Source organism: Magnolia sinica, chromosome 19, assembly GCF_029962835.1.
Source record: "Magnolia sinica isolate HGM2019 chromosome 19, MsV1, whole genome shotgun sequence".
NCBI lineage: Eukaryota > Viridiplantae > Streptophyta > Magnoliopsida > Magnoliales > Magnoliaceae > Magnolia > Magnolia sinica.
Genome location: NC_080591.1, coordinates 42,390,331 through 42,408,611, shown reverse-complemented (window position 1 = coordinate 42,408,611; position 18,281 = coordinate 42,390,331).

Sequence of the window (18,281 nt, the reverse complement as noted above, 5' to 3'; positions counted from 1 at the left end):
AAGTTGATATTCTTTAAATGCTTACATACCACATGATTTGCGTTGTTGTTCCATTACTATTCTCAATTGTTGATATGAACATTTGTTGTAGTGGAATATGTTTGGGACTATGAATTAGTCCAGGAAATCGGTAATCAGCCTTGAGATTGTGGCTGAGGCTGCTTTCGCCACAGAGGATGTGTTTTGACGAACCCGAGTCGCATTAGAGTTGTCGGCAGTGGTTTGGCCACACGGAGTGTTTGCACACTCTATGTCGTTCAACCCAACGTGCGCTCGTGCTAGTCGAGTTCGTCAAGTAACCCGATTGTCTGATGTATGTTCACCATGTATGGACGCTATTGTTTGAATCTAGGGTACCAAACTTACCAGTGCAAATCCTGTAAATTGTTGTACCTTGATCCGCTAAGACTCATGAGCCGGACATGGTGGTATGGGACACCGTGGTCGAGCTGTCGGCTTACGCTAGGGTGACGAGCCTCCCCGTAGTGACCAATGAGCAACCAAACTCGTGAGCCGATTATGGTGGTATGGGACACTATATTCGTGCTGTCGGCCTACATTGATTGGTGACGAGCCCTTTGTAGTGACCTCGAGCATACCTGGATACCGCATTGAGGTGACGAGCCTTAGTGTAGTAACGAAGGTGTTATAGGTGTGCATTGATTGGTGACCAGCCCTTTGCAACGACCTAAAACCATATGGTCGTATGAGATGATCTAGGACTGACGACCCCAGAATGGATCACTGTTTGGACGTTGATATGAGGAAGGTACCTTAGCTTCCCAATCTTGCTGTATGAAAGGACTAATAACAACTTGGTAATCATGTTAATGCACCGCATTTGCATGTGCTTTGTAGACGTGGCGCACTTTGAGGCAATGTCATGCGTAACGTAAGATGAAGACGCTGAGGGTGTACGCGTGAGGGCACGCATCATTCTACATACATCCTTGCATTAACAAGAGTACTTGGGACATGTTTAATTGTTCTACTTTATCATTACTACTTGATTGAATTGATAACATGTTAACCTTTACTTTATTATTCCATTGAGTTGATCACTTACTCCCACGTTCTGGGGCGGTGTTAAACACCCACCAGACTCTGTCTTAGTTACTGATGTTGCAGATGTTGATGCGACCTCTGAGGCAGAGCAGGAGATCAAGGATGATGAGGTTGCATTCTCTTTTATGCAGTTTTCAGACATGTTCAAGTGAGCCTTGTTCTAATGCGCAGGATGCTGGGATTTCTTTTGAGATTAAATGATGTAACTTGATACTTGTAATATTTTGATAGCAACACTTGTAATACGACCTAGTATTATATATTTTTCAGGGATTTGCACATGTACACATATGATTTTATAAGTCTTTCGCTTGTGTTCTTCACTCATCCCTGAATTATATTTGCATTTTTGGCTAAATCTATTCCATATTTTATGCACTCATACAGACAACATACATCCATCGTTCAATATGTTGCATAAGTGATGTTTTGAAACTCGGGAGCTGAGTTATGCTCGACCCCCGAATTTCAGGGCATTACAATCAAGCTAAGAAACCTAACTGTACAAATAGATGAACAGATCCAGAAACATACATGCTTCAACAACCCAGTTCCGATTCTACAGATAGAGAAAGGATCTAATTGAATCCAAATGCATGAAAACTAGATCAAACATCAATTAATCACCAAAAATACGCAGAATTACACAATATGGGTTTAAAAAGAGAACAAAAACCATCCAGCAACCAAGATTGAGAGAGACAGGGGAGAGATCTGATACCAATAGTGGGGATGGTGGTGACGATCTCTCGAAGCTTAAACTTGTAAAGGATGGTTGTTTTACCAGCGGCATCAAGACTGACCATCAAAATCCTCATCTCCTTCTTTACGAACAGACGACTGAACAGCTTCGTAAACGTGAGCTCCATTTTCACCTACAATCCAAAGCTGAAAAAAGAAAAATATAGAGATGATCAGATCAAACAAAAGGAAAGAAAGAGATGGAAGGCAGAATATCAGATCTGATTAGATCACTATAAATGAGAAGCAAACGAGAGAGAGAGAGAGAGATTAGAAAAAGGGGCACGGGAGATCGAGAGAGGGAGAGAGAGAGGGACGTGAGAGGGAAGCGGGAGATCGAGAGAGAGAGAGAGAGAGAGAGAGAGAGGGAATGAAATGAAACGTTTTGTGAGAGGGGGAAAAGAAATAGGCAGCGTGGATTTTGCATTTTTACCTGCTACGGTTTTACTATGGTTTTAGACCATAGTTGAAGCCCTCTGGACCGTAGCCATTGTACCATCCTTCGTAGCCCCTCCGCGTTCGCACCACGTCTGACGGTGCTGGACGGACAGTCGTGTTAAGGGCTTTGTGGGGTCCATCATGATGCATTTGATATATCCACTCCGTCTATTAATTTTGTAATTTTTTTATAGGGAATGACCCCAAAATCTAGGCAAATTGAAGATTCAATTGAACCACACCATCAATCAATGATAGGTATTAATCTCCACTATTTCTTACCATGTGGTCCACTTGAGCATTCGATCTACTTCATTTTTTGGACTTATGCCCTAACATTCTATTTCAAAATGGATAGACGTATTAGATGGAGCACACACATTTTAATAGGCCTCGTAGAGTCACTTATGGGGCTATCCTAGGCTAATTGAACGTTTAGAAGTGTTACCTTTTAGCTACGATTTGGGGATCTTTTAGCTACGGTTTTAAGCCGTAGTAAATTAGCTACGGTCTATATCCGTAGCTAAAAACTAGTATAGTCCATAGCCTTTGATCATTTTTTTGGTAGTGAAACAACAAAAAAAGGGTGCGATTTCAGAGTATCTAGTTGTACATTATTAACACCCGATTTCCTCGGGCACGAGTACAAACTCTAACCGTGAAAATTCGGGATGTTACATTACCCCAAGCAGCATCAGAATATCCTTTGAGCTCGAGGCACGTGCCTTCATAACACAACATTAGATCTTTCGTTCCTCTGAGATAACGGAATATACGTTTGACGGCTTGCCAATGAGACTGTCCCGGGTTACTCTAATAACAACTGACTATGTCAACTGCATAGCTAATATTCAGTTTGGTGCAAAGCAAAGCTTACATTAAGCTCCCTACTGCGCTTGCATAAGGTATTGAGGACATGACCAATTTTCTCGACTTCAGTCTAGGGACACGATTTTCTATTTAACTTAGTAGCTTTATCCATAAGGGTTTTAATAGCTTTTGAATTTTCCATCCTAAACTGCTTTAATATCTTTTGTATGTAGGTGGCTTGAGACAAGCCTAAAAATTTCTTAGGGCGATCACTGATGATTTTTACCCCAAGAATAAAGTTAGCTTCACCGAGATTTTTCATCTCAAAGTTTGAGAATAGCCAATCTTTAGTCAATATCAATAATTGCATGTCATTACCAGCTAGCAGGATATCGTCTGCATATAGAGATAGTATCAGAAAAGATCTTCCAGACTGCTTCATGTATACACAATGATCTTCTTCACTCATTGTGAATCCAAAAGTAATGATGGCTAAGTGGAACCTCATGTACCACTGTCTTGAAGATTGCTTCAGTCCATAAATAGATTTCAACAACTTATAGACTTTCTTTAGATGTTTTTTGTCTACTTAACCTGTCAGGCCCATGTCCTAGTGTCCGTTCCATTCCTTAGGATCCCGTGGTCCTCCCGATCGAATTCTGGTGACCTGTGACCTTTTTATTTCATTTACGCGCGACCCTGAGTCCCATCTTGTAAACCCTAGTCCACTTAACCCAAGACCTGCGCCATTGAGACCGCACCGTCACCGCGGTTCCGACGCCACGTCTCGTGCGCCAATCCGACGTCTAAATCATGAGATGTGGGCTGCACATGATCATGGTCGTGGACCGCACGTTGCGTGACCCACCTAATCCATGGCACATTTCCCTAGGTCATTATGAGGATGACATCACCCCTACACCTAACCACCTACCTACCCTAGCTATCCTACTCCATAGCCCCATGCCTCTCTTACAACTAATAATTTCCCTAGTCACCTCTCTTCCCCAAACCAATCATACCTACCTATGAGAGAGAGCCTGCCTAGCTACTCTCTCTCTCTCTCTCTCTCTCTCTCTCTCTCTCTCTCTCATCTCTCTCTCCCTCCCATTCTCTCTCACTCCCTCCATTATTAAAGCTTAGGACTCTAAGTAACCCCAAAATTTCCAGCCACTTCCTCTCCCTAATCCTCCCAATCCAACTATCAAGACTTCATCTCAACCATTAAAACTTACTCCCTTGAAGCATTGGAAGCCATTGGCGGTAGTAGAAGTCCAAGATTTGAAGGTGGGTGCTTCCTAGGACTTGTTTCTTTCATGTACTTACTTGGATCTTTACGTTTTTTAGCATAGGGCAAGTGGGACCCACCAATCAATGGTGGAGATCCCATCTTGGTCCCTAGATGTAGCCTAAGACCCATCACATCATACATGTATCTATCCATGGTAGGACCATTCTCCATGGATCCCATCATGAAGTTCCTATGATATATAACTTGATATGGCCACTTAGGCCCTGATTTTTTGGTGGAAATAGGATTTCCACCCTTGATATTTTTATGATTGTAGGCCCACACATGGATGAGACCCATTTGATGTATATGTGGTAGATCCATGAGAGGAGTTCATAGTGGTGGAGCTCCTCCCACCACCGACCATTCTCTCTCCCTCTCCCTCTCTCTCCATTTTTTTTATTTATGGCCCACTTGCTACCCTAGGATAAACACAGACGTTAGCTTGATTTTAAGCTGGTGGGTCACACACGTGGACCCCACCCTGATGAACTTATACCCACACCTTACTACCCTATTTTTGTACCTAGACAACAACTTCTAAAAATTGTATAAAATCAATCATGTAAAGATCGGGGTTGAAACCTTGGAATGATATGAACCACAATATGAGCTAACTTTGAACCAAATTTCGTAGCCATCCAATGGTCCAATCATCCATGGCATCAATTTTACTTGGCTACTGTCCAGCAACACATGTAGGATTCCGATTTGCGTAAAACAGACCCATTTTTAACTCCTTTAATGAAAGTCTTAGAAATAAAAGTTCCATTGGATTCGTAGTAAATTGAGCTATCTTTTCAATGGTATATGATAAGCCTCAATTGTTCGGACAGTTAAGATCTTGGCCTTTTACAAAAGATGTATTTGGGAGCTTATTATGACCATTCTTGTTTGGGCCATATCCGTAATTTCAACGGTCAGATATATTTGATATTTGTTCTTAACTTACTTGAGATAGTTAATAATCATGTGTATGGTCCCTATGATCAGATTCTTTCATGATAAAATTTAAAAAATTCTGGAGCGATAGATACTTCTATAAGGACAAATCTTAAATTTTCTATGTGTGGTCTAGATGGATCCAAGGCTCGGTATGGTTGGAAACCTATAAATGGCCTGAATGACTTGTTCCCAAACCATCCATTGGATCAGATCTTCTAACAGAGAGTCTGATTATAGAGATTTCATCAATATATATTCCATGTGCTACTTGATGAATATGTTGGATCTATGTTATACCTAACAATTATCCTCTCATTGACCCACTTGGGTGTGGGATCACTTGTGATCTATACATTTTAAAATGGACACCCACCCATGTACATTGTTGTGTGTTCCTTATCTATGCTTCGCTAGTGTGTGGGCCTCACTTGTCATTGGATCTATTTCATTCCCTTTACACTTTCTGTTTGCTGAAAATTTTGTAAGTACTTAATTGTATTGCATGTAGGCCTCTTTGACACCTTGTAGTGGACCCCACACCCTATAGTTAAGGGTCTCACTTTGGGGATGTTTAATCATTATATAAGTGTTTGAAAATTTAGCCATAAGTTGTGACAGACCCCATTTCTGAAAACTGTCTGATTATTTGTGTTTTGTACCAACTTTGGGCCTCTGTAGTGGACCACACGCTGGAGGTTTGAGTAGGCCACTACTTGGAACCTCTAACCTATACTAATGAATAAATAAATAATATTTTAATTGGGCCAAATCAGACCTCACATGATCAGGGAGTGGATCCCAAAATGGGGCCAAGTATGGTTGTGCAGAAAATTAAAGTGCCTATGTTTGGCCCTATACCAAATATCACGTGTGCACAACCAGTTGGTCCCAACTTATAATTTTTGAAGTGCATATATATAGTACAACCAAGGGCACTTGGCGGCACACCGAAATGTGGTCCCTTGTGATCATGGGATATACTTAAAATTGAGCCGAAACTAATTCTGCACTATATTTCCTGCATGGTTTCTCCAAGTACCCATGTTTAGGCCATCACCGTAAATTGTACTCACCCAACCAACGAGACCTGCTTTATAATTTGTAAAGCCCATACATAGATTTACTAGATGGTTAGTTTCTTTCACCATATATAGGCCCCACGTGATCATGAATCTGACTCTAAAATGACCAAGAACTAACTCTGCGTCAATAGTCTATTTTACATAGAATTTATGTGAGGCCTATCGTGATGTACATGAGGCTCATGTGATGAAGTCTATGATAATGTATATGAGGCCCTTATGTGAGGCTCATGTGATGAGGCCCAATGTGGTGTATATGAGGCCCAATGTGATGTATGTGAGGCCCATGTGATAAAGCCAATGTGATGTATGTAAGGCCTATGTGATGAGGCCATTGTGATGTTTGTGAGGCCCATCATGATGCCTTTGAGGCCCTTGTGTGAGGCACATTGTGAAGTATGGCCCATTGCATTATATACATGAGGCTCAATTGTGCTGTGTGATTCCACCGTGATGATGTTTATGATGTCCATCCATTTTCCTAGTTAGTACAAAAACCATGGATCCCATTATAGGATAGGTTCTAATGGGCCAAGCCTTGGGAGCAATGGTGATTAAATGTCCACGTTGTAAGAGCAATGATGGTTAAATGTCCAATTGTAACCTCCCTAGGGCCCATTGTTATCCCCATTCTCATCTTCTCTTAGTGGGCTAACCCAAATTGTTGGGCCCCCATTATGGATTATGCTTCCACCATGCCTTGTAGAGCCCGCCTTATGCTTATTGGGCCCTTAGGAAGCCCAAAATTGCTACGTGATGAAATGAGTGAAAAAGCCCACTCCTTGTTCTTAGGCCTAATCCTGATATGAGCAGGCCATCTAGGCCCATTCTTGATATGTGTAGGCTATCTAGGCCCATCCTTGATATGAGGAGAGTACATCGTTACCGTACATAGAAGAATATGTGGTATCAAATTTGGTATATCCACTGTTGAGGACCGATCCTCATGTTATGGATTAGATCTGCTGTTCTTCTATGGACCCCGTCATATATATAGGCCAATTATTGATTACAACTACGTTAATATACGTACTGAGTATGTGTCAGCATAACATTATGATTGTATAAGGCCATTGTGATTGTATATAGCCCATTGTGATTATATGAGGCCCATTGAGATTATATGAGGTTCATTGTGATTATATGAGGCCCATTGCAATTATATGAGGTTCGTTGTGATTATACGAGGCCCATCGTGATTGTATGAGGCCCATTATGTGATTATATGAGGCCCATCGTGATTGTATGAGGCCTATTTTGTGATTGTATGTGGCCCATTATGATTATATGAGGCTCATTATGATTGTATGAGACCCATTGAGATGGCATGAGGCCCACTATAATTGTATGACGCCCATTGTAATTGTATAAGGCTCATTATGATTGTATGAGGCTCATTATGATCGTATGAGACCCATTGAGATTGTATGAGGCTTATTATGATTGTATGAGACTCATTGTGATGGTATGAGGCCTATTGTGATTGTATGAGGCTCATTGTGATTGTATGGGTCTCATTATGATTGTATGAGACCCATTGAGATGGTATGATGCCCATTATGATTGTATAAGGCCCATTGTATTTGTATGAGACCCAATTATGATGTGTAAGGCCCATTATATGTGTGAAGCCCATTATATGCGTAAGGCCCATTGTATGTGTGAGGCCCACCATGTATGGGTGACTATGTGCACACCACCCATTCACTTATACGGGCCATGGGCCGTCTTATACTGGCCCACCATGTTGTATGTGATTATGATCATTCTTAGTATACTTCATGATACATGCCCATACGCATCATCCACATGCTTTTTATGAGGAGTGATTGAGCATAGCATGTGCCATTGGATTGATTGTTTATGGGATTCCCTGAGAGGCGGAGTTGCCCCACATGAGCGCGCGGTACGTGCAGGTTTAATGCATGACTGGATGGTATGACTCGTGCTTCTTACATTTTGTGATATGACCACCATACACCGTAGCGACATCAGGGTCATGGCCTCCACATGCATATCGTGGACGGCCGATGGGACACCGAAAATGTTCGGTTCTAGCATATGGTCACGTTGCATGTCCGTGGCTAAAAGTCTCTAAACCCCCGTGGCCAGGGGATGCTCCAACATTGATACTGAGTGGATGTATGAGTGCACGAGAGCCGTAAACCAGTAGGTCGCGTCTCCCACTGTGTCGTGGTCAGTTGGAAGGGGTATGACCTTACCCGCCTAAGTGAGAGAGCAATGTTTAGGTTGTGTTTGACCAGCTTGAGGAATGGGTCCGCTATCGATGAGCCAGGCACGATATTGGTAGGCAGATAGTGAGGTCTCTTCCACTTATCCAGTTGTGCTCTCGGATAGGGGCGGCAAGTTGGCTTAGAGTGTACTAGACCCCAGTGATATCCAGAGAAGAACTATACTGATATGTGGACTTACTAAGCAGGAGTTGCATACTCATCATTTGACTCATTCATTCATTCATTATCCACTCGGGCTAGTGCTGCGCAACCAAATCATTATGTGTACCTCGCAATGGCCAGGATTTTGGTTGGGCGCGCAACTAAACTGAGATCGGGAGTTTACCAAATTTAGTCTGGCTATCCAAATTTAGGTATGGGACTGGTTTGGATAGAAGTCCCCTGTGATGGACCCCAAAGCTTATGATACTACGTACTATCATCCTGACTTCATACTCTAGCTTGGTCATTTCTTTCGCACTGCATATTGCATTACATTCCTAGTACATGGCATTTGGTTTACCACGACCCCGCATTACATAGCCGATCTGCATTGCGTACTCTGATATTGTATGATTCATGGACTTGTCAGTATTTCTGCTTACTCTGATATTGTATGACTCATGGACTTGTCAATATTTCTGCTTACTCTGATATCGTATGACTCATGGACTTGTCAGTATTTCTACTTACTCTGATATCGTATAATTCATAAACTTGCCAGTATTTTCTACATTGTATGATTTATGGACTTGTATTGTGTACTTGGCATCTGCGTTGAGCACACACGTACACCATCCTCTAAGTTTTCCATAAGCTTATGCACGATAGATGCGTACAGGTGACATTAGGACGCAACTAAGCTGAGGCAAGAGCATGCGGCAGAGCTTCTGGAGTTTTGATACCTATCTTGTATTTCCCCTTCCGCATTGTACTCAAACACTTTGATTAGTGTGGATATGTGGTGATGTTATTTTGTGACTTCATTATACTTATGGTTATGCTTCAAAAAAAAATTTATGTTGAAATCCTCCTTGTAGGATTATAGGATCATAATCTGGCATATAGGTGTCAGGAGCCGAGAATGGGGTACTATGGAGGCTGTCGGCGCCGAATTCGGCAATTGGAAATTTTGTGAGCCCGGTTTCTTAGTTTGGGGTGTGACATAACCCATGGGTTATTACATGTATATCTCTTCATCCAAGTCACCATTTAAGAATGCGATCTTTACATCTATCTGATATAACTCTAAGTTTAAACTTACGACAATGGACAAGATCATGCGGATTGAGGAGAACTTTGCAACAGGTGAAAAAGTCTCCTCGTAGTCAATGCCTTCTTTCTGTGTGAAACCTTTAGCAACTAATCATGCTTTGTACTTGTCCACTATACCATCTGTCTTTCTTTTAATCTTGAGTACCCATTTATTACCTATCATTTTACGATTGGAAGGTAGATCTACAAGTTCCTAAACTTTATTTTTCTCCATAGAAGTGATCTCTTCATCCATAACATTCACCTAATCGAGCGAGTTAGAAGATAATAATGTATCCTGATAAGAATTAGGTTCATCATCAACCGCAACACAAGAGAATAATTATCCTTCAATATTGAAGTATCTTCAAGGATTCAATCATCTTTCGCTTCGACGTAACTCAGGAGCCTACTGAGATGTTCTCCCACTGTCCTGACAAATTATAAGAGCATCATCATTTTGAGAATTAAAACTCCCACTCTCCTGAAATACATCGGGTATTTCAAAAAGTTATATTGGAACATTTTACTTCATTTGGCTAGGGTATCTATCTTCGACAAAGGTCACGTCCCGAGATTATATCTCGATCCATCGTCCACGGTCCACGTAAACTAAAACATATCCTTTTGAATGCATGAGGTATCTTATAAACACGCATTCAATGGTTTTACTATCAAGTTTACATCTATGCAGAGCAAACAGCAAAACGTGTTTCAAATATCCCCAAGGGCATAGGTTGGTTAGAGAAGGAATTCTCCCAGACCATATCTCATATGGGGTCTTAGGAATGAATTTGGATGGGACTCTATTAAGGACGTATACGGCTGTTAGCAGTGTGTCTTCCCAGAATGTGGTAGAGAGATTGGCTTGTATCATCATCAATCTAACCATATCTAATATTGTCTTATTCCTTCTCTCTGCAACACCATTTTATTATGGAGTGTGAGCCATTGTGTACTGTCGAACAAAGCCAACGTTTTCACAATATAATTTAAACGTTTCAGATGTATACTCACCACCTCTATTAGATCAAAGGATTTTAATCTTTTTCTCAAGCTAATTTTTCACCTTAACTTTATATTTAAGAAAACAATCAAAAGCCTCAGATTTTTGTGAGATGAGATACACATGTCCATAATACAAGTAATCATCAATGAAAGTGACGAAGTATTGACATCCATTTCTAGTATGTACATTAAAGGGTCCACAGATATCTGAATAGATTATCTCTAATGGGCCCTTGGACCTTGCCGCTTTAGGAAATTATTTTTTTGAAGTCTTCCCGAACACATAATGTTCACAAAATAGCAAATCAAGTTTGGATAAGGAATCTAATAGACCAGAATGTACTAGTCTTGTCATACGATCCTTTCCGACGTGACCTAACCTCGCATTCCATTTTAGATATTCAGATACTACAGTTTCATTTGACATAACAGATAAAGCAAAAGGTGCATTATCATTATTTATATCCATAATAAATAAATATGAAATTAAATTTCTCCATGCAAAGATTAGGTTATTTATTCTTAAAGAAATTCATGTCCTGGAAAAACGAATATCAAAACCATCAAATAATAACGTAGAAACAGAAATTAAATTCCAACGCATGCCCGGTGCATAAACAGTATCACGGATGATTATTGTTCGCCCTATGCACGTACAGAGATGGTACACACCAATACCTAGTACGTCTTTAACCATATTATTTATCATATATACCTTGGCTACAGGTCAGAATTCCTCGAGTCCTCGACGACTTCGTGTCACGTGCTTTGTTGCACCTAAATCCAAAATTCACTCGTTATATGTAGTATCAACGGAAAGGATTTCAGAATAAATGCTTACATACAAAGAATCTAGTGACTTAGGAATTACCGTCTTTTTATGGGCACACTACCAGGCATAATGGCCGGAGTTTCCGTAAATGAAGCAGATTATGTTAGCATTTTTCTGCTTCTTCTTTCCATTCCCCTTCTTGAGATTTAGAGGAGGTATTGCGGACTTTTGTTCTTGGTTATTCTTTTTCATCTTCTTGTGAGCTTTATACCGTTTCTTATTAGCTTTTCATTTTTGAGTCTCTGCGACAAAGGCCTTGGCTGAACCTAGCTGAATTGCATTCATTTTAACCTCTCGTACCAAATGCCCACAAAAGTCTCTAAACATATTGATAGAATCAGTATGGTTCAAAATTCTTTTGATTGGGGTCCAAGATTCAGGCAAGGAATGGTGCATTACTATTATCTTTTAATTTTCAATCAATTTGCACTCAACATTCCTAAGGGTACTTATCATCTGCTCCATCTTAGGGATATGATCTTTGATAAGGCAGCTGACTGGCATCCTGTATTCCTGAAATTCTAATTCCATTGCCTGAACTTTTGCATCTGACTTCTACGCATAAACATTTGTCAGTGCTTCTCAAATTCCTTTAGCGGTGTCATATACTTCATACATTAGTGTTCTTTGTGCATTGTGTTAATTAGAACATTACGGGCAGAACGATTCTGTTTACGCTACTTATTATAGCGGTTCTTTGCAGCCTTATATTCTCCTAAATTTTCGTTCTCAGCCAATATAAGTTTCTCTTGAACCTCATCGAATGTATGCGATATGTCGTCCTCATCCAGAAGGCTTCACACCGAGTAGGACCAATCTTCGTAATTGTTACCATCGAATTGTTGTCCTTTGAGTTATTTAGCGATTAACGCTTTGGTGGCCATCTCTCTATTGCATCAAGTATCTCTACTTAGTTATGATGTAAGGTATTGGCACTAATCATCAGCATTTCTACGTGTTATTCAAATTTTCAAGGTATAAAAGTAGTCAACATATCTTAACGAGATCTGAAAGTCCACATAGTTGTATGGGCGGTGTAGATTAATCAAGTTCTCTTTTTATGATGAATTTAATATTTTTATAAGAATATATTTGTATAACGTGCAACCTTCCATTACAGGTTGCATGCATATTTGGTGGAGAAAAATTAGCTCCCACTCAGGTTATGCACAACCTTTATATATAGGGAGCATTCTAGCACTAAGTTTTCTATTTTCCAATGAAAAATTGGCTTAGATCTAATCACATCAAGCCTAATTATATCACACATATAAACATTATCATCAGACTTTTTTTTCTAAGTACTTAGATATAAAGAGAATTCTATTATCACCAGTGATCATGTCCATTAGCGATATATCTGATCATTTTTTATGATAGATCCTTTCATCAACATTGATCATCATGATTGATGATCGTTTAGATCACTTATGGTCTCTTGATCAATACTGAATAGAATGTTATAAATGAAACTACATTCACATGCAGGTATACGTACATGTAATAACTAAGAAATACGTGAGATATACATTTTGCTTGTCTAACTTTAAAAATGTGTAGCTCACCTTAAATTATTACTTTCATGATAATAATATATCATAATAAAAAATATATTTATATATTATTTATTTTAATACATACATCGATCTTTATCATTTTAAGAGATTTTAACCGTTAATCATTAAAACGGACCACACTATAGGTTAGATCTTGCTTAAAAAATACCAAGTCACTTCCTATTACTTGGTTTAAATCACCCCATAAATGGCTGATTAAAAAACCCTTAATAAGATATACTTAATCTTTAAAGAAAGTGAATTAGGCTTTTGATATGGCCCATTTGAATTTATATATTAATATGGGGTCCATATGAACTTTCCAACCACTCATAGATTGCTTATTATAGTTCCTTTATTTTTTATACAAAAGGCATATTCAGATAGTTTCATAAAAATGCTATTACATGAATAAATGGTCCAAGTCCGAATACGAGTCTACCTATTTAAGGAGACTTTAGACAACAATGATTTGGATAAAATTGTTATTTATAGATTTCACTTAATGGAATTTCAGGCCTTCAACAGTTATGGAATAATTGGTTGTAATTTATCTATAGTAGTAAATGCATGCCCCAATCCTTATTATTCAAAATACAGAGCCTAAAAATGTCACCAAAAAATGAATCTTAATTACTGATTATTTAACTTTTGGTCATTCATATCATATCCATCAATTTGATGAGCTAATTTTCTAGGTCATTTATAAAAATAAAAAATAATTATAAAAAATAATAAGAGAGAGAGAGAGAGAGAGAGAGATCGCATAATCATGACAGTACAGATTGATGCATATTCCAGTTATATAATCATTAGAGGAACATGATAAACCCACACTGTCATTATTCCCTTAAATAGGTGGTGTTAATTAAATATTAAAAAAAAGGGCTCCTTTTTATTCGATCCTCAATATGTCCTTTATTATTAATTTCTATCTCAAATCAATATATGATATGCAATTATATTTGAGCTTTATCAAATCTTCAATGTCTGATATAAGTGACTTGAGGTTTCCTATTAAAGATGCTTCCTTTAAAAAAAAAAAAAAAAGGCTTCCTATTAAAGAGGCTACCCATTAAAGGGGCTACCCATTAAAGAAGGTTACCCATTTTTTATTTTATTTTTTTTTAAAAAAAAAAAAAAAGACTACCCATTAAATTTAAGCTTTATCAAATCTCCAATGTCGGATTTTACTAATCCTTAAGATTAACCCTTTTCTATAAAAAGTAAATCTACATATCATATATTTGATATTACAATTATTATTTGAAAGTGTCCTGGTTTGTCGATTAGCATGAGTGTTGAATCAGCAAGATAAAGGAGCCTCATAGGAAGATTGTTCAAGCATCTGCCTCAACAGGATGTGTCCCCAAACTCACCAAAGGTAAACCTTAGCCTCACATCCAATGTCCCAAAACACCAGATATATAAAACCCTTAAAATTGGATAGAACATTTTATGGTTTTTGGTAACAAAACTAATTCGCAAAATCAGGAAAATCTTTAAGTTTTCTACCTGTGTTGATTTATCAAAACGTGGTTCAATGAAATCGAACCCTATTATCGATGTCCTCAAATTTATATCGATATTATCGAAAGGAGGACTTCTAATGTCAAGCAACTATAAAGAAATTTGGACTGAATTATCGATGAATCGATGGACTGTTTGATATCATCGAAATTTAAATCTCGAGTCCATCGAATCGACTCGATAAAATCAACATCTGGTTTGTTGTGTCCAATATATTGCTAAGGCAAATCCTATGATCCTCAATATATCGAAGAGAGCCTCGATGTCATCAGAATTCAAATCTCGATGATATCGATAGACCTTCGATGATATCGGATTGGGACACAAATCTATCCAGCATGTTTTCAGGTAAAATATTTCACATATCGAGGATCACTTGATAAAATCGATATTTAAATATCGATCATATCGAGATGTGGGCGATGTCATCGAAATATGACATAAACTATCCAGCAAGCTTATAGGAAAATTCCTTGAAATTATCGATGAATCGACACTGTAATCGATATTCAAATTCCAATGACATCAAGTGTTATCATATCTATTACCTGTTAAGTTTCAAAGGCAAGTGCTCTCACATTTTCAAATGTCAAGGAATCGAGCTGTGTTTCAATGAAATCGGAGTTCAAATCCGATGACATCGAAGAATGCTCGATCCCCTCTACCAATTGGCAAAAAGGTTCAAAAGCATTTGACAGTTTAAGTTCGTATCATCGAGCAGCCAGTTGATGCTATCGAGAGTATATGCTCGATGATATCAAACCCAACTCGATGATATCGAACTTTGTCAAAAATATGACTATTTTATATCCGTTGAAACTTTTTGTCTATTTAATGAGAGCTTACCTTTGGTTGTTTTGAGAGAAAATAGAGATTATTTTGTGTGTTTAAACCCAAATCATATACCCTAAGCCTTTTCTCTCATGGGAGTTCATCCTTCAATCCATCCTCATCATTGATAATCAATGGATTGGGGAATGAACTTCTGTATTTAAGGATCCTTCAGCTACCATCTTAATGGCAAATCATTACACTGGGATGCCTTGAGTGCATAGATGATTAGAATCACTCTGTCTCCTTTATAGGAAAACATTTAATAGAGTAGGATTCCATCATAACCTTGACCCAACCCGTAGCCTTACATTGGTACATCATCTGAGTTACGGTTCAAGGGAGCTGAAGATTCTTCGTCATCAAAGGATGAGATCTTTATCAATGTGCTACAATGGGGCTCATCTACTTATCTGTAAGTCATTAGAGTACAGAGAACCATTGTGATCATTCCTTTTGTAGGATTGGGTTTAAGGTGCTTCTCGCCCCTTTTAAGTCCTCATAGTAGTCCTCCGATGGGAGTGTACATGGTGGGTGCTTTGTGTTGACCTTTGCTCTGTGGAGAGCATAAACTGTTAGGTCCTTGTGTAGGTCCTTGACCTGTGTGGTCTAAAACCTAGGTGCTGTGTGTTGACCTTTGCTCATGGGAGCTTAAACTGGTAGGTTCCTTGTTTGAATCCTTGGCCTGTGTGGCCTAAAAGTTGGGTGTTGTGTGTTGACCCTTACTCTTGTGTGGGGCATAACTTATGTCGTGTGGACAAGTTAGAGTCAGCGTAGTGTAGGTTGTACTGGTTTGAGGTGAACCTGATTTGAAACCTCTGGTAGTGAGATCCAGTACACTCATGAGTTGAGTGCGTCCGCCGGAAGTGGAGTAGACAAGTAGTCTAACCACTATGAAAATAACTGTGTTTGAGATTGTCATTTACTTCTACTACTTGTGTGATTTCTTTGTATGTTCTCATATCCCATGCATACATGATTATTTGGAACTGAGTAGAATCACATCTCACACATAGCACATCCATCATAAACTATATTATGCATCTTGCTTATCTTTTGAATAGGTTTTGTGATTGGATCCTCTAATTGGCTTGGAAGCCATTAGAGTTATTTTGAAGAAATCTTGATACTTGCATATTTATTCAGGATAGGGTTGATAGGTTTAAAATATTCATAAAATATTAAAAAGTCCTATTCACACACACACCCCCCCCCCCCCCTCTAGGACATCTTAGCATATTCATACTTCAACTAAAGCGGTGATTACTGCAATTTCAATTGGTATCAGAGCGGGTCTCTCTTAAGGGCTTCACCACCTAGAGAGTGATCTTGACTGAAGTTGGTAATATAGCCAAAGGAGAGGGCTCATCAGTAACTAGACCCCCAGTATTTGATGGATCAAATTATGCATACTGGAAGGCTAGAATACATTACTTTCTAAGATCTTTGGATTATGATGTTTGGGATATTGTTGAAAGAGGATATGTGCCGCCAACTGAACAAATAGTACTTGAAAATGGCACAACTATCATTAAACCAAAACTAAAGAAATGTGAACAACATTCGATAAGGAAAAACAAACCTCTGAAGCTAAAGCAATGAATGTTATCTACTGTACTGTATCCGAAGAAGTCTTCAATCAAATCAGTATGTGTGGAACAGCTAAAGAAGCATGGGATTTGTTGGAAACAACCCACGAGGGAACTAACACAGTGAAAAGATCCAAACTATAGCTCTTAACATCACAATTTGAAAGTCTCAAAATGGAAGAGCATGAGAACTTCATGGAGTTCTTCGTAAAACTAAATATCATCTGCAACTCCATAGGTGGATTAGGAGAAAAAGTTCCAGTCTCAAAAATTTGTAGGAAAATTCTAAGATCATTACCGGAACAATTCAATTCAAAAGTTACAACTATTGAAGAATGTAAAAACATGGATGAGATGAAAATAGAAGAACTGGTAGGTTCCCTACAAACATTTGAACTACACTTCAAGCAAACTTCTAAACCCAAAAATACTATCCTCAAAACATCAAAGAATACTCTAAATGAGGAAGAAGAAAGTGAAAGGGAGAATGAAGATGATGAAGTGGCTTTGCTGGCTCAACGGTTCAGAAAATTCTTTCATAAAAATCATGGCCGACCATTTAAAGGAAGACAGTTGGACAACAAATATTTTACAGGTAAATCTGGTAAAAAGTCCAAAGAACCTCAATGCTATGCCTGTCGAAAGTTTGGACATCTATCCACTGAATGCCCAAATAGGAAAACCAAAGGAAAGGCAATGGCAGCCACAAGGGATGATACTGAAGAGTCAAATTCTGAATGTAGTGACTCAGAAAGTGATAGAGACCAAAAATCCCTGAAAATTCTTATGGTCTCTACAGCCTGCGTCATTCCCATAGAAACTGAGAAAATCAAAGAACCTCAAGCCACTGAATCATTTCCATCAGAAAATGAGGAAACAGAGAAAAAAGAAGAAGAAAAGTATAAACTACAGGATGCCTATAATTAACTTTATATACATAGCATCAATATCCTTAAAAGACTTGGGATAAATGAAAATAAAAATAAATTACTGCAAAAAAATCTAGACAAAACATTGGAAATGAATACCACTTGATAAATGAACTACAGCAATACCACTCTGAAAATGATAAGTT